Source organism: Macaca nemestrina, chromosome 9, assembly GCF_043159975.1.
Source record: "Macaca nemestrina isolate mMacNem1 chromosome 9, mMacNem.hap1, whole genome shotgun sequence".
NCBI classification, from domain to species: domain Eukaryota; kingdom Metazoa; phylum Chordata; class Mammalia; order Primates; family Cercopithecidae; genus Macaca; species Macaca nemestrina.
The window spans coordinates 37,100,981-37,117,176 of NC_092133.1; the positions used below are offsets into that span (position 1 = coordinate 37,100,981).

Consider the following 16,196-nt stretch of genomic DNA (forward strand, 5'->3'; position numbering starts at 1 on the left):
GTTGAATCAGAAAGCAGACCTGAGATATCATGGGGGCCTCTTTGATAGGTCCTTACAGCATCTTTTAAAGAAAAAAATGAGTGCCCTGAGCAAACATCTTGAAAAAGAGAAGAAAAGGCCCAGCTTGTAATTATAGCAAATGCTATATGCTTGGCTATTTAATGGTATCCTAGAGCCCAGGTTAACCATGGCTTTCAGGCAGGGCAGTCATTTTTTCAGAGTAGTAATTAGGACTACCTAAAATTTTAGAGTAGCTTTATTCAAGCACTCAATTTTAAAATTAGCATTTGGCTTCTTAAGTTTGTAGACAGCAGTGATGCTGATGTGCGTATATTAATATGTTCCCACAGTTTACAGATTTTACATTCTAAATGTGAGTCTATTGCAAATTAATAAAGATCAATATAAAATTCTGCACAGAGTCCAGCAGTTGCACAAGAACAGGATAAAGGGATATGTATTTTGAGAATAACGTATGTAAGATCTGGTGGCTTTAGTTGAAGACATGAGTCAACAGAGCAATGTTGCTTCCAAGAAAGTGTTACATGAAGGTTTATGAACAGAAGTATTGGCATCAGTGAAGAAGCTCTTCCTCTACCCTGCATTTGTCAGCTTATCTGGAGAAGTATTCAACATTTCAGTGGCAGGCTGACCGAGGAGTGCACACACAAATCATCCGTCCGTCCATCCATCCATCCATCCATCCATCCATCCATCCATCCACTCATCTATCTTTCCAACTATTCATCTTTCCATCTATCCATCCAATTATCCATCCATCCATCCGTCCATCTGTCTGTCCATCCATCCATCCATCCACTCATTTATTCACTCATGTTGTTTATTGTCCCCTTAACAGAATGGAAGCCTCCCTCAGAAGAGCAGGGTGGGGTGGGAAGTTGGGGGGATTGCTCACTGCTGTGTTCCTGGGGCCTAGAGCAGTACTTGACATGGCAGGCCCTCAATACATTGTTGAATGACTGAATAGAATGAATGTGAGAATTTCAAATTCTGTCAGATGAGAAATACTTGAAAGAAGTGAACTTGTTGTAAAGAAAAGAAGTTTTATTGGAGCCACAAGAACTATCATTAGAGTTTTGAAGGCCTGTCACATGGAAGAGCAGAGGGCAGGGCCTTTTCTGTGTTTCTACAGTGGACAGGGCAAGGAGCAATGGATGAAGCTGCAACAATGGCAGGAGTGGCAACAAGGCAGGTTTAGGAAGCCCTCATAATCTAATGACGACTGATCCTGGGAAAAGCTCACTCAAGGTGGATACAATCAAGCTTGGGTCAAAATTTCATAGTAAATACAAAAATAAATTTTTGATTTGGACTTTTATTTTGAAAAACAAAACTAAACATTAAGAAAATAAATTTATTTATTATATTAACACAGTTTTGATTATAATTTCAGCTGTAGGCTTATTCTGCAGTCAAATGCTTTACCACTGCACTATACCCTTTTTACAGGCTAATTCTAAAACCCCACAAGGACTAAATCAATTGTTGTTAGGTTTTGTACAGGTGGGGTTGAGTACATTTTTATGACATAATTTTTTGCTAAAACAATATAACATTTCTTTTTTTTTTTTTCTTGAGACGGAATCTTGCTCTGTCAGAGTCAGCTGGAGTGCAGTGGCATGATCTCGGCTCACTACAACCTCCAACTCCCTGATTCAAGGGATTTTGCTTCCTCAGCCTCCCAAGTAGCTGGGATTACAGACATGCACCACCACACCCAGCTAATTTTTGTATTTTCAGTAGAGATGGGGTTTCACCATGTTGGCCAGGATGGTCTCTGTCTCCTGACCTTGTGATCCGCCTGCCTTGGCCTCCCAAGGCGCTGGGATTACAGGCGTGAGCCACTGTGCCCAGACACAACATAACATTTCTTAGTTCACATTTGGCTTTTTAAAACAGCGGTATTGAAATATGATTCACAACACATTTGACTTTTACAATTTTCTTAAGGCCTCCTCTTAACCACCATGTAATCTTATTCGATTTTGATTATTAGAAAGCATCTCTATTGGTTTTCTTCTGTCCAGTAGGTAACCTCTCCAACTGTCAGCAGCTTTACTTGTGATACTTTTCCAACATCACTTTCATCAACTTCAAAAAATTTCTCTTTTGCAAAATCTAGAATTACCCTGTAAAACCAAATCACATTGCATTCATAGTTTATTGTGGAGAAATCATAAATCTGGGAGAGACTAAGAAACAAAAATATGACTTGTTGGATGAAAATATGCATCAAGATTAAGCAAGCAGAGATGTTTAAGTAGGAACTGATTTCATTAATGAGCATTTTTTTGTTAGTAAATAATTTTATGTTATAAAACATTTACCTTCCCAATGTTACCATAACTATGGGAACTTGAAATAGGAATACTCAGAAAATGATAAGAGTTAGGAGCCACTAACATGAGTTAAGTGTCCTAAGCTTCACTTCACCAAGCAAAGAATGAAAGGAATGAATATCCTGGCACATCTATAATTCATTCTATTTGGTAGACCAGTTGGGAAATTCTGCCATCAGTGATGGAATCCTGAGTTAAAACAATCTTGATGAGCTGGAACACTGGCCCCAGTCCAACGTATAACATTTGACTAAGTTAAGTGTTGAATTATTGCAATTAGGTCCCAAGCCTTGCCCACCACCTCCCCGCTCCAAGAAAAAAATAAAAATAAAACCCAACTCTACAGTCATAGCATGGCAAAGGGAAAGGCTTGGCTTCCACAGTTCACATGAAAAAGAGCTCAAGTTCTGAGGTGACCACATGCTCAGTATGAATCAGCGAGGGGCACAATTGCTGTAAGACGCATCTTGAGTTTCCCTTGGGAACAGTGGCCATACAGTAAGATATAACATCCTTTCTTGTATTATACACAAACTCCATTTACGCATCTGCAGTAGCTGTATGCGGGAGGTGGCGAGAGTAGGGAGTTAGTTTGAGGGTTTGCGGGAGGTACAGACAAGCCACAGCTATCTCCATGTGAGGCCTGCTTTGAAAGGTTAATGTATTGCTTTGCGCTTCTTTACTTGGAAGGAGGGGACTCCGATCTGGGAAAAAGAGGAATTAAGCAAGCTATGGGCAGGGAAGGGGTGCAGTTAGTCCTCAGAGATACCTGGAGCCAAGGACTTGAACTCCATGGGGTTACCTCTCCACTTCTCATTTCTGTGTCTCCGAATATTGGCATCATTCTCTCTGATGAGTCATCTCCAAGAAGAATTACAGCCCCTAGGAGCTTCCATACCTCACATCTTCCAACTCCACGCCTAAGGAGGAACCAGTATTTATTCTCTCTGGCCCCAAATTTAAAAATCTCAGGGTAGGATCTAATTGGTCAGGTGCCTTACTCTAGGCTGATTAACTGTGGCCAGGAGTTTAGAGGACTATGATTGGTCCACTCTGGTAGCCTGGAGTGTGGGCTTTCTAAAAACTTGGCAGCTGCCATTCACACCACTTGGTGAATGTGGAGGGGTCAAGATTTTCCCAAAAGGAGTTTGCTGTTCTTATCAAGCAATGCGAAGATGAACGATCTGGAAACGTACCTGGGCCTGAGGAGTAGAGGAAAGAACTGGGAGTGTATGCACTTTTGGGCTGGGCACAATCCCAGCACCTATAATCCCAGCACTTTGGGAGCCAAGGTGAGTCGTTTGAGCCCAGGAGTCTAAGACTAGCCAGGGAAACATAGTCAGATCCCATCTCTACAAAAAAATAAAAAATTAGCTGGGCATGGTGGTGCACACCTATAGTCCCAGCTACTCAGGATGCTGAGGTGGGAGGATTACTTGAGCCCAGGAGGTCAAGGCTACAGTGAACTGTGATTGCACCACTGCACTTCTCTCCAGCCTGGGTGACAGAGCGAGACTTGGGGTGGGGTGGAACTGAGGCACAGAGGCTCAGCATTGTCAAATGACCTGCCCAAGGATACTCAACTGGTTAAAATCAAAAGTCCCAGGCCTCCAGCACTGAACTCAAGAGTTTCATCCTCTATACTTTGCTGTCTTCCTAAAGAAGAAAACATGTTTGAAGGTGATAATTACCTTCAAACATGTGAAGGACTCTTATGCGGAAGTAAGAACAGTGTTGTCTGAAGATGCCCTGGAGGGCAGATTAGGATTCCTGGACAGTAGTAACAGAGAACAGAATTCTACTAAATTTAAGGGAGAACATTGACACCGGAAGGGCCGTGTCGGGCAGGGCTGGAGGCTGGAGCCTGGGCAGGAGGCTGCTGCATTCTTTCAGGGGAGAGGTGCTGTAGGCCTGAGCTGAGCAGGGCCAGTGAGAAAGGAGAAGGAGGAACACTTTGGAGGGGTAAAAAGCAGACAGGACCAGCAGGACATGGTGCATGATTGTGGGGTAGAGGGAGGACGGAGAACTCAGTGGATGAGTTCAGTTGCTAAGCGTGGAAGTTGCCTGCTGTGGGACTGGCATGTACATAGAATCTGCAAAATAAGAAAGGGCTTTCAATGGGGTGGACAGTTGAAACTTCATGGAGAGGATGGCACTGAAAGAAAGGGTTGGATTTTAAGGGGCATCGGTAAGGATGAAAGGGAAAGACATCCCAGGACGAGGGAACTCCATGGGCAAGGCACAGGGAGAGGAAAGCACAGGATGCGTTTGCATTTGGGCTGAGAAGTGGCCTGAGTGGGACAGTGGGGAAAAATAATTATGAAGGTCATGTTGAGTCAGTGAAAGAAGAACCTTCAACATCAGGATGTGGTAAGAGCCTTACCCATCTTATCTCAGAGAGCCTTCTGTTGCCTGGGACAGCAATATGACCAAAATGGCATTTGGGGAAACTATGGAAATGGCACAGCTAAAGGGCTGTCCCTCTTTCTTGAGTCAGTTGGATGTAGAGATAAGCACATCTAGATCCTACCTGTGTGAAAGGATCTAGTTGCGGGGGCGGGGTGGGGTAATGCGTATGTTAATTAGCCAGATCTAGCCACTTTACAATGCATGCATATTTTCTCTTCTTTCTTTCTTTTTTCTTTTTCTTTTTTTTGAGACAGAGTCTTGCTCTATCACCCAGGCTGGAGTGCAGTGGCACGATCTCAGCTCACTGCACTCTCTGCCTCCTGGATTCAAGTGATTCTCCCGCCTCAGCCTCCTAAGTAGCTGGGACTACAGGCAAGTGCCACAACACCAGCTGATGTTTTTATGTGTAGTAGAGATGGGGTTTCACCATGTTGGCCAGGCTGGTCTCCAACTCCTGACCTCAAGTGATCCACCCACCTCGGGCTACCAAACTGCTGGGATTATAGGCGTGAGCCACCATGCCCAGCCTAATGTGTGCATATTTTTAAACATCATGGTGTACCTGATAAATGTATGTAATTTTTATGTTTTAATTAGAAAATTAATTTTAGAGAGAAATGAAAGCCATGTTATAAACAGATTTTCTGAGGAATGTATCATAGTACATTTCCATGGGCTCGTATTTTATTGAGATAGTATCAAGTGCTGAGTTCCTGTGACATCTTATCCTTGCCCTTTGATTCTTATCACCAACCCCTTTACTGTCACTGTTTATGAACTATAGAGGGCTCAGGTGGTGTGTTTTTGCAAGGCCTCATCTTCATCCTGGGTGGGGAATGACGTTGGCTGGGAGGAGCAAAAGGCCCTGAAGTGCCTGTCGAATCAACAGTGAAAATGCCATGAGGTGCACAAGGGCGGGTGGGTGAGTTGTTTGTCCCTAAATCTGCAATACCCCTCCGGCACATAAACATAATGTTGAAGAAGAAGAGTGCGCTTACTCTGCCAAGGCTTCTTCAAGGGAAATTTCCTATCCCCCACCCCTTCCTGCCTCCCCATCAGATTTGTTCCAAACCAGCTCTGTGAATAAGTCACCCTAACTGGCTTCCCAACCGTTGCCTACCCAGATGCCACTCCAGGTTCAGGCCTTAGGATACAGCAGGGACAGGGCTGATGGCAGAGAGGGATGGGCAGGCTCCATGTGCGTGTCATGAGGAGGAAGGATGAGCGGTGGTGAGTTCCATAGAGCCGGAAGGGAAGGAAGGGTGGGTCTAGTGTTTACATGCTTCCCTGAGTTGTGGAGGAAGTTAGTGCACAAGGTCTTTAATGCACGCATGAGGGTGGTTAGGACCTCAACGAATGGTGGCCTCCGAATTAGAAAGCAAGAGATATGTGTACGAGATTTAGGCGGGAAATTCAATGGGAAAAATAGAGAAAGCGGGACAAGAAGATAAGATTTTGAGCGTGGTGACTGGAAGAATGATGCCCCTGAGAGAAATGATAGTCTACAGGGGCAGCTAATTTTGGAGGAGGGTTGGGCATTCACTCTCAGGAGTGCTGATCTGGTAATGGTGACATAACCGAAAGTCACTGCAGAGTGGACATTTGGAAGTGTGAGATTGGCACTCACGGGGTGGGCCTGGACAAATGGATGTGTCCCTTAATTCACTATTTATCAAACACCCACCATGGACCAGGCTCTGTGCTAGGGATGCAAAATCAAAGAAGGCTCCAATTCATCCTTGAAAGGAGGAGATCTTCATCAGAGTCATCTAATAGAGATCAAGAGATCAGTTTTTAAACCACAGAGGGAAAGAGGAGTGTTCAAGGCAGTGGCTTTCAAAGGCAGGGCCTGGGCACACCCACCTCCGTCCATCCTGCCCTTCACAGGGCAGAGCAGGCCCATGTGGGATCCATGTTGAAATTTTACATATTTTTGCTGCAAATGTTACTGAACCAAGTTGGTTTGGGTTTGCATTCTAAATGTTGAGTGGAAGAGGTATGATGCACAGCTGCACATGCAGTCTGCAGGAACCTGACAGTTCTGTCTCTGGTATTTCATAGAGGATGGTCGGGGCATAAAGTAGTCCTAGTCAAGCAGCCGCACAATGCTGAGGGCCGACTGGGTGAATATCACGAAAGCTATGGGTGCTCTTGTGGATACTGTGAAATGCTGTTATGTCCTGAAGAGCCTGGGGGAAAATCTGTATCTTTTTTGTCTCTCTCCTTTATCCCACTGCCCAAGCCCATCCAACTCAAATTCTGTTACCTGTGGTTTCTCTTTGCTCTGGACTCCTGTGGAGTTCATTTGTGGGACACCCACGGGTAACACTTATTTATTGAATCATCTCTTGAATTCCAGTTTGGTTCCCGAGCTAGAGTGTGTAAGTCCGGTAGGAGCAGTTCCCACATATTATTATTCTGTGGGATTTTCCTTGTGCTTAGCACAGTGTGGGCTCTCAGAGATCTTAGTAAATGCTGTTTAGTTGGTTGGCTGTTGGGTTGAAGTCTTGGAGCACAGATATTTTAGTTAGTTCTCCGCTGAAGCAGCTTTGGAACAGAGTGATTAAATTACTCTCTTGTTAGGGTGACAGTCATTATCTGACACAAATATGCATTGACTGCCTACATCCTGAATTGTGAAGGAAAAAAATGCTTTCAGAACACTCATGATCTAAATAAAGCGTCAAATGCAGTTTCATATTTGCTTCAGGTGCTTCTGCTGCCCTCCCATTAATATGTATTTATTAAACACCCACTCCATGAATTTAGTGCGGAGTTGGTGCTATATGGGACGTGGCAGAGGGATTACAGATTCTGTAGCAAAGACAGGCCCTGCTGTCCTGGGTCTCAGGAGCTCAGCTAGTGCGTGGGCATTAGTCTGTTGGTGGCTAGTTTCAGCATCTGGGACTTACTACTCAGCAGGGATGGGCACACATGTCATCCCTGCAGACGCCTCCATGCTCTGCCCTGTGTTGTCAGAATTAACTCTTTAGTTCCCTACTGCTGCATCGGATCAGGACTTGAGGACATGGACCCTGAATGTGAAGGAACTCAGTTGGTCAAACCTGCAAGTCTAAGATTCAGACCAGGGCAGGCCAGAACTCTAATACTGGCTGTAGTCATAGGCTTCATTTTCAGTTATGGGTAAAATGCAGTGAAAATGCCCACCTCGCAGGGCTGCGGGAGATGTAACTGAGATGGTGAATGGAGACACATCTCCCCTCTTTCCTTGTCACCACCTTCCTCACCCAGGGCTCCTGTCTGCTATTTCATTAGCATTGGTTACCAGCCCAGCTATGGCTCCAGGGGCTGTGGGCAGTTGAAGATGGTTTGCGTCGTTTCTTGCCCAACCACAGCCTGGCTACCTCTGCTCCTCCCAGCTTTGTGGACCTGAACAATGAAGTCCCAGGATGGGGGAGATTTGGAGGTACTCTCTCTTTGCCTATTTCACACCAGCGGTGGGTTTGTGACCACTGGAATGACCACTCCCAAACCATGCAAGAATCATTTTAGATTTGACACTGGTTATCTAAGGAACTCTAAAAAAGAAAATCACAACATAAATAACTCACAAGTGAATTTTGTGGCTTTCGTAGACATATTTATTTATATTTTTCAAAAGCAGTAAGTTTACAGAAGATACCCAAAACATTCTTTGCTTCCTTCCACCACAAAAGCCACACATCTGCATCATTGCTAGGAGGCTGTGTTGGGGAGATTGTGATCTTCCTACTGATCTTTTTTTTTTGAGGCAGAGTCTCACTCTGTCACCCAGGCTGGAGTGCAGTGGCCCAATCTCGGCTCACTGCAAGCTCCGCCTCCTGGGCTCACGCCATTCTCCTGCCTCCGCCTCCCGAGTAGCTGGGACTACAGGTGCCCGCCACCACACCAGGCTAATTTTTTGTATTTTTAGTAGAGACGGGGTTTTACTGTGTTAGCCAGGATGGTCTCAATCTCCTGACCTCGTGATCCGCCCGCCTCTGCCTCCCAAAGTGCTGTTATCACAGGCGTGAGCCACCGCGCCCGGCCATGATCTTCCTACTGATCTTTAAAAAAAGCAAACACAAATGAAAAACCAAGAATCTGGTGTTGGTTGCAATGCATGTATTGGTTCAACTCTTACAAAAGGATTTTATCCTTATCTTCAGCTTGTCTTGTTAATTGGCAACATGGCGTATCTATCAGAGAGTGCCGCCTCAACTGCTCTGATCTTTAATTTCTGTGATCTTATTTAGCTTTTCCATTGTTGATGAGTTCTTGGTGAAGTTTTTTTAAAATTTCAATATGGAATATGTTTGGTTGGCTCTTATCTTTTCCAACGATTTGGAAGGTGCCCATTCTGTCTTAAGTTCTGCCAATTGCACCTCAAAGTTTTTCTTAAGATTGCCAGCACAGGTTCATTGGTCTTTGAATGCACTGGGATGTTCTTTCTGATTATTTCTGCAAACTCTCTCCAGTAACTCAGTGGCATAGGTCTGCCTATTCCCTGGCAGCATGGTCCAGGCTGCCTTGTACAGTGGAACACGTTGTACAGCACAGCCTGTCTGCTCCCAGATCAGACTTTGTTGGTGAATCAAGGCATCTTGTCTCACTGAGCTGGGCCTTGGTCTCAGCACAAGCCTCGCTCAGGGGATGGCCATCCACTGCCGTTCCACTAGATTTGGCACCCGGGAGGAAACCAGCATCCCATCCCTGGGCTAGCGTTTTTCTTGTATATATTATCCCACTTAATATGCAAGTCTTCTCACTTCTGGGCATGTAAGATACTTTGGCAACTATTTGGAAATAACCCCCTCCTTGCTCACATTGCCTAACTAGCTATGCCAATAGTCTTTAATAAAAAAGAATGGCTGAGAAGCTTTAGGAATGACTTCTCTTTGCTCTACACAATGCCTAACTGTTAAGAGCATTTAGGGGAGTTTTCTTTGTCATTTGGGGTGGAATTCAGCCCTGTCTCCTAAGTGGCAGAGTGGCACTGGAACTTAGGGCATTTTCAGAAATCTCAAAATAAATGCCCTGTGGTGAGGCCTACCAGGTCTTTAATAATAAAAGTGGTAGACTATTAGCCATCAGTCTAATTCAAGTGTCCAGACTGGAGTTATTAAAATGAGTAGCACAACCATGTGACCAGCATTACTTCCTATATATAGACACAATCTTGAATGTTTATTCAGAGGAAATGGGTTACAATTTCCCTGACATTTGGGCATAAAACATCTGCCATCCTATGAATTAGAAAAGTAATGAGGTCTTGGATGATGTGTCACTTATCTTTATTAAATGCAGCTCTCAGCACGTGGTAGCATCTAGTGCTCAATAAATGGTTGATGAATGAATTAAATGAATGGACTATCACTGCATCACAGTTTGGCTGTAAATATATAGGATTAAATGATTTGGCTTGTGGAAAATGACTTGATTTTATTATCTCAACTTTCAATACAACTGAATTGCCCAGTTTCTGGGATTGTAAGTAGCAAGGGAATGAGATGTATAGGAGTGATGAGATGCGTGGGTGTTCATTAATTTGTTAGTGGGATTAGTGTCATAAGTAGATTTTTTTTTGTCAGTACATTTTCTGAAAGGTGTTTTTTCTTACCTTTTTCTAAATCTGAAATACATTTCCAACATCTCTGAATATTCAAAGCCTCTCTTACAGCATTGTACTCATAGAATGAGAAACATTTAGACTTCTTGGATGAGGATTCATCTGTTTTATCTGTGGCGTACTCTCCTTACAGTTGCCTGTTCTCACATAGTCTTAGCCACTTCAGCAACTGAATAATTCCTCTTGGATGATGAGGTGAATTCCAGAAATTTTGGGGGATTCGCCAATTACGCAGTGAACATTCCAGCCTTGTTTTGTTTCGTTTTAGACATGATGCAGACATCCTTTAGAAATTAACAGAATTGTGTGCCCTGGCTTGCAGTTGTTATCTCAGGGCACTTTTAAGTTCTGGTTTTGACAGAAGCGTTGTTCAATTCTAAACACTGGACCAAATCCTGGAGACTTGTGCAATGATGGCCACCATTAGGGGGAATAAGTGTGTGTTGCTAAGTGTCTAGAAACCACTTCAAATACCTGTTTTAAGAACCTTGCTATGGTCTGTTTAAATGTAGTTTTTTTCAAAATAGATTTTTAATGGTTATCTTCTGAATAGCTTGGATTTGCAATTGAAGAGGAAAGCAGCTCTTTTAAAAAAAAGTAGCTTACATCAGAGATGGAAAAGTTGTATCTAATTCTGTGTGATGGTTGCTATGGTGATGATTGAATGTAAATTTCAGTTTATGGAAAACCCTGTTAAGGTTTTGATTAGAGACCAGAGGTGGAGCTTGGGGTCAGTTGGTGAAGTGGCTAAAAAGCATTTATTAATGGGGCGAAAAGAAAAAAGAATGACGAGGTCACATGCAGCTGGCTCCACACCCAGGTATCAGTCGGCACAGGCTTATCTCTTCATGGGGAGACGGTACAAATTAGAGCAGGGAAGGAAGAAAGGTGCTTCTCTTTTCCCTTGATTTCTTCCTTGAGGAAACGGAAGAAGGGACAGCTTCCTTGGAGAGAAGGCAGCTCTTGCAAAGGTGAACTCCCATGTGCCAGTGTCATTGGTTTGAAGCAGGCGTTTGGCACGTGGGAAAGGAGCTGCAAGCATCAGATGCAGGAGCTGGACTCAGCCATCTTGATACCCTCCAGTCACGATTCCCATCCTTTGAGTACCTGCTCTTCCCAGCAAGAAGGAAAGAAAAAAAAAAATCAGCAGAGGAGTTATAACATCGAGTTACCCTAAAGCTTCAATCGTTAGAATCGTAAATCGACCTAGAGAGCAGGCTTTGCCTCTTAAGTTAAGCCATTTAATCTAAGAAGGGACACTTAAGGATCAGGAGTAACTGATCTATGAACAGGTGTTTGTTTATCGAAATCTTACTCTGTAGTGCTAGCTACTTCATTCTCTAGTATTTGTGTGTAGTTGCTCTAATAGTGCACCCCCCTTGTTTCTCTCTCTCTGTGTGTGTATGTGTATATATATATATGTGTGTGTGTGTGTGCATATTTTTTAAAGACCATAAGAGTGAGAAAGTATACCAATGACATTTCATTAACCACATCTATAGAAACCTGGATCCTTAAGTCCCTGAACAAAATGTGGTCATCACTGCCCTCCTGGGTAATTGCATACAGGCATATTCTCTCTGTGATACCGGCACTCAGCATAATTTTGAGTGGCCGGGCGCGGTGGCTCAAGCCTATAATCCCAGCACTTTGGGAGGCCGAGACGGGCGGATCACGAGGTTAGGACATCGAGACCATCCTAGCTAACACGGTGAAACCCCGTCTCTACTAAAAAATACGAAAAAAAAACTAGCTGGGCGAGGTGGTGGGCGCCTGTAGTCCCAGCTACTCGGGAGGCTGACGCAGGAGAATGGCGTAAACCCGGGAGGCGGAGCTTGCAGTGAGCCGAGATCTCGCCACTGCACTCCAGCCTGGGCGACAGAGCGAGACTCCGTCTCAAAAAAAAAAAAAATAAAAAATCAGTAGTATGATGTGGCCACTAAAAGCTACCATAGTATTAAGCTACCTTAATAAGAGAATAGCTCCTTTGTCCTAGAATAATTTCAATATGTTCTACCAAGAAGGGTGTTCCATTCTGGGTGCCACCTTTTTAGGAGGAATATGTCCAGAGGAGAACAACCAAGAAGCCTGGAATCATTTATGCACCATTTTTTGGAAAGGACTGAGGCTGTGTTCCGAGCTGCTGGGTAAGGGAGATCTCTATTTGAGGTGGAGGTTGCTAGGGGGCAGGAAGGGTGGACATGATAGTGGGAGTCCCATCACTCTTTCCACCCTGGGTGATTACAAAGTCGGGGATTGCATGGCACTCCCCTGGGGACGGTGACTGTTCACGTGAACTAAATTGGAGCAGTTAGAATGAAGGGAAGAGTTTCTGTTTCATGCTAGTGGGACTATTTTTCTCTTTTCCTTTGGACCTTGTTGTGAAGTGAGCCTGTGGCTGCCACAACCGTCTTGCCACTAGCTTGAGAATGAAGTTTGTGCTGAAGATGATAAAATAAAGAAATGGGAAGAACCTGGGACCTTGGTGCTGTGGCTGAACACTTACCAACCCCAAACCTGCCTGAATGCTGAACTTTGGATTCCGGGAGATAAATGTCTTTAATGTTTCAGGCATTTTGCGTTGGGAACTATCTTAACAGATTCAGCAAGGTTGGACTAAAGATAAGGATGAGCTTTCACAGATATTAGTAATTTGTTTTTTTGTGGTTGGTTTTTTTTTTTTTTTTTTTTTTTTTGAGACGGAGTCTTGCTCTGTCACCCAGGCTGGAGTGCAGTGGCCGGATCTCAGCTCACTGCAAGCTCCGCCTCCCGGGTTTACGCCGTTCTCCTGCCTCAGCCTCCCGAGTAGCTGGGACTACAGGCGCCCGCCACCTCGCCCGGCTAGTTTTTTTGTATTTTTTAGTAGAGACGGGGTTTCACCGTGTTAGCCGGGATCGTCTCTCGATCTCCTGGCCTCGTGATCCGCCCGTCTCGGCCTCCCAAAGTTTTTTTTTTATTTTTTTGAGACGGAGTCTCGCTCTGTCGACCAGGCTGGAGTGCAGTGGCGAGATCTCGACTCACTGCAACTTCCGCCTCCCAGGTTCAAGAGATTCTCCTGCCTCAGCCTCCTGAGTAGCTGGGATTAAAGGCACCCACCACCACACCTGGCTAATTTTTGTATTTTTAGTAGAGGCGGGGTTTCACCATGTTGGCCAGGCTCGTCTCAAACTCCTGATCTTAAATGATCCACACACCTCGGCCTCCCAAAGTTCTGGCATTACAGACAGGAACCACTGCATCCAGCCCAGATATTAATAATTCAAAATGCACCTCAGTGGAGTAGACTGAAGAAGGGGGCTCTAGTCACTGTAATATTCAAGTAGAGGTTGGCAATGATTTAAAAAATATCCTTGAGTATAATTTGCACTAAATGATTCTTCAGGTTCTTTTAAACTTTGGTCATCTAAGATTCAAAAATAATTCTTACTAAAGTGTGACTGTCTGTGAAGCTGAACCTTCCCCAGAGAATTTGCATCATCCTCAGTGTGTTAACTCAAATGAAGCTTTTATTAGTTGAATGTGGAGGTGGGGGAGGTTTTTGTGTATGGGAACCTTCCAGGTGCTCCTTGCCTACTTGGTGTTAGTGGGCCACTCTCCTCTTCCCCCTACAGGGGTCTGTGTCTCTACTTTTGGAAGGTTGCTGAACCTGAACAAAGAGGAAATAAACTGTATTGTGACTGCAGGGTTGGCAAAACACGACATACAAAGGACTACAGTATCATGAGAAGGAAAAGTGAAAAAGAGGAAGGTGTTGAGGTGGTGGGCACAGGGGCTGAGAGGAATGGCGGAGAGGTGGCTCATAGGTTGCAAGATCACAGGGAAGGAATTTTCTACCTGTTTTAACCATGCTCCATTTTGACTCACACCCTCCTTCTATAGTGCATATTATTAAAATAACAGTTCAAAATGTTAATTATAGTATAGGCCAGGTGCAGTGGTTCAAGCCTATAATCCCAGCACATTGGGAGATCGAGGCAGGAGGATCCCTGGAATCCAGGAGTTCGAGACCAACCTGGGTGCCTGGGTAACGTGGAGAAACCCTGCCTCTACAAATTTTTTTTTTTTTTTTTTTTTTTTTTTTGAGACGGAGTCTCACTCTGTCACCCAGGCTGGAGTGCAATGGCACGATCTCAACTCACTGCAACCTCTGCCTCCTGGGTTCAAGCGATTCTCCTGCCTTAGCCTCCCTAGTAGCTGGGACTACAGGTGCACGCCACCATGCCCAGCTAATTTTTCGTATTTTCAGTAGAGATAGGGTTTCATCATCTTGGCCAGGCTGGTCTCAAACTCCTGACCTCAGGTGATCCGCCCACCTCAGCCTCCCAAAGTGCTGAGATTACGGGCATGAACCACTGCACCCAGCCTACCATTTTTTTTTTTTTTTTACATTAGCTGGGTGTGATGGCACCTGCCTGTAGTCCTAGCTACTCGGGAGGCTGAGGTGGGAGGATCGTTTGAGCCCAGGAGGTCGAGGCTGCAGTGAGCCATGATCACACCACTACACTCCAGTTTTGGCAACAGAGCAAACAAGACTTTGTGTCTAAAAATAAATAAATAAATAAAATTGTAATATAATATTGGCTGTGCTTCTAAAAGCTACACAATTTCTCCATTCTAATTCATCACTCTGGCAAGACCTTTGTAAAAACTCTCACCTCCCTCTGAGGAGGTGAGAACCCCTGGGACAGATTCTTCTTGATCCTGATCCCAATGTTGATTAGGTTTCTAGTGGTTTCTATAACGGTACATAAATGAACAGTGAAAACCGTGGTTCGTCCTCATGCTTATGATTCCAAACCGGAAAGTGTGTCGTCTCACTTCATGTCTTGTATTGCACGTGACCAAACTGGGTTTGTTGGAGATAAATGTTTGCAGAAGGTCAAAGGCCTTTTGTGTGTGTGTGTGCGTGTGCTTAGTGAGGAGGTAGTTAGCAAGGCCAGTGGACTCAAAGAGCATCGGGGCAGGACAGACCCTCAGAAATCACATGGTTATTTTTCACTCTGTCTTAATACAGAGGAAGACAACTGGACTCTGCCAGGGGAAGTGGCTCACCCAAGGCCAAGTGGTGAATGGTGGGTTTTTGGACAATTGACCTCGGGGTATGAGTGTGAGAATGCCCAGGTTTTACTTCAGGGTATCATTTCTTAAAGAATTTGGATTTGCAAAGAAATCAACATGATTGGTTTTTCAATTGGTGGGAAGGGTAAATGCAAACAAGAGGCAAAAGAGGGTGGTGGTGTGATAAGGCTAGTTACTGAGTTTGCAAATACTTTTATGTGTCACGGGGGCAGAAGATGGCTGAATCGGTGTTTCTCCCTGGTGATGGCAGTTCCCCCTCTCAAACACTGGGCATGTCTGGCATCAGGTGGGCCCAGTCCTTCCTCACTCGGGCTCGGAGGACCAGTGGAGAAAAACAAACTGTGTTCAGAGATGGGCTCGGTGCTCCTGCTGGAGGCTGTGTGATGAGTGGGCAGCCTGTTCTCCTACCCTGAGGCTTTCCCTCCACCTCAGCATGGCCCCCTCTTTCCTCAGATGGGAAGGCCCAGTTTGGGTTAGTTGGGAGGGTTCAGTCCGTCCTTGACTCTGTGCCCTCTGCTGTCCAATCTCAGGTTGACACCAGCAGCTCAAAGGTTAGATTCCAGCTCCAATACGGAAACTTAAAACTCCCTAGAAAAGTCCCTGTGGAATGGAAATTATTATTCTGGAAGATACAGCTTAACCAGCTTTGTAAGCTGTTAATTATTCAACAAAATCAATGTTTTTAAGTTTAACTTGGACTCTTTCAGTTGGAATAACTGAAGGTCATTCTTTCAAAAAAA

General features: G+C 44.5%; 1 protein-coding gene across 2 annotated transcripts in view; it reads left to right on the forward strand.

The window, feature by feature from the left end:
• The window catches only part of LOC105478460 (phosphoinositide-3-kinase adaptor protein 1), a 129,983-nt gene that overhangs the window by 26,912 nt on the left and 86,875 nt on the right, over window positions 1–16,196 (forward strand). The gene's annotated exons all lie outside the window — the stretch shown is intronic.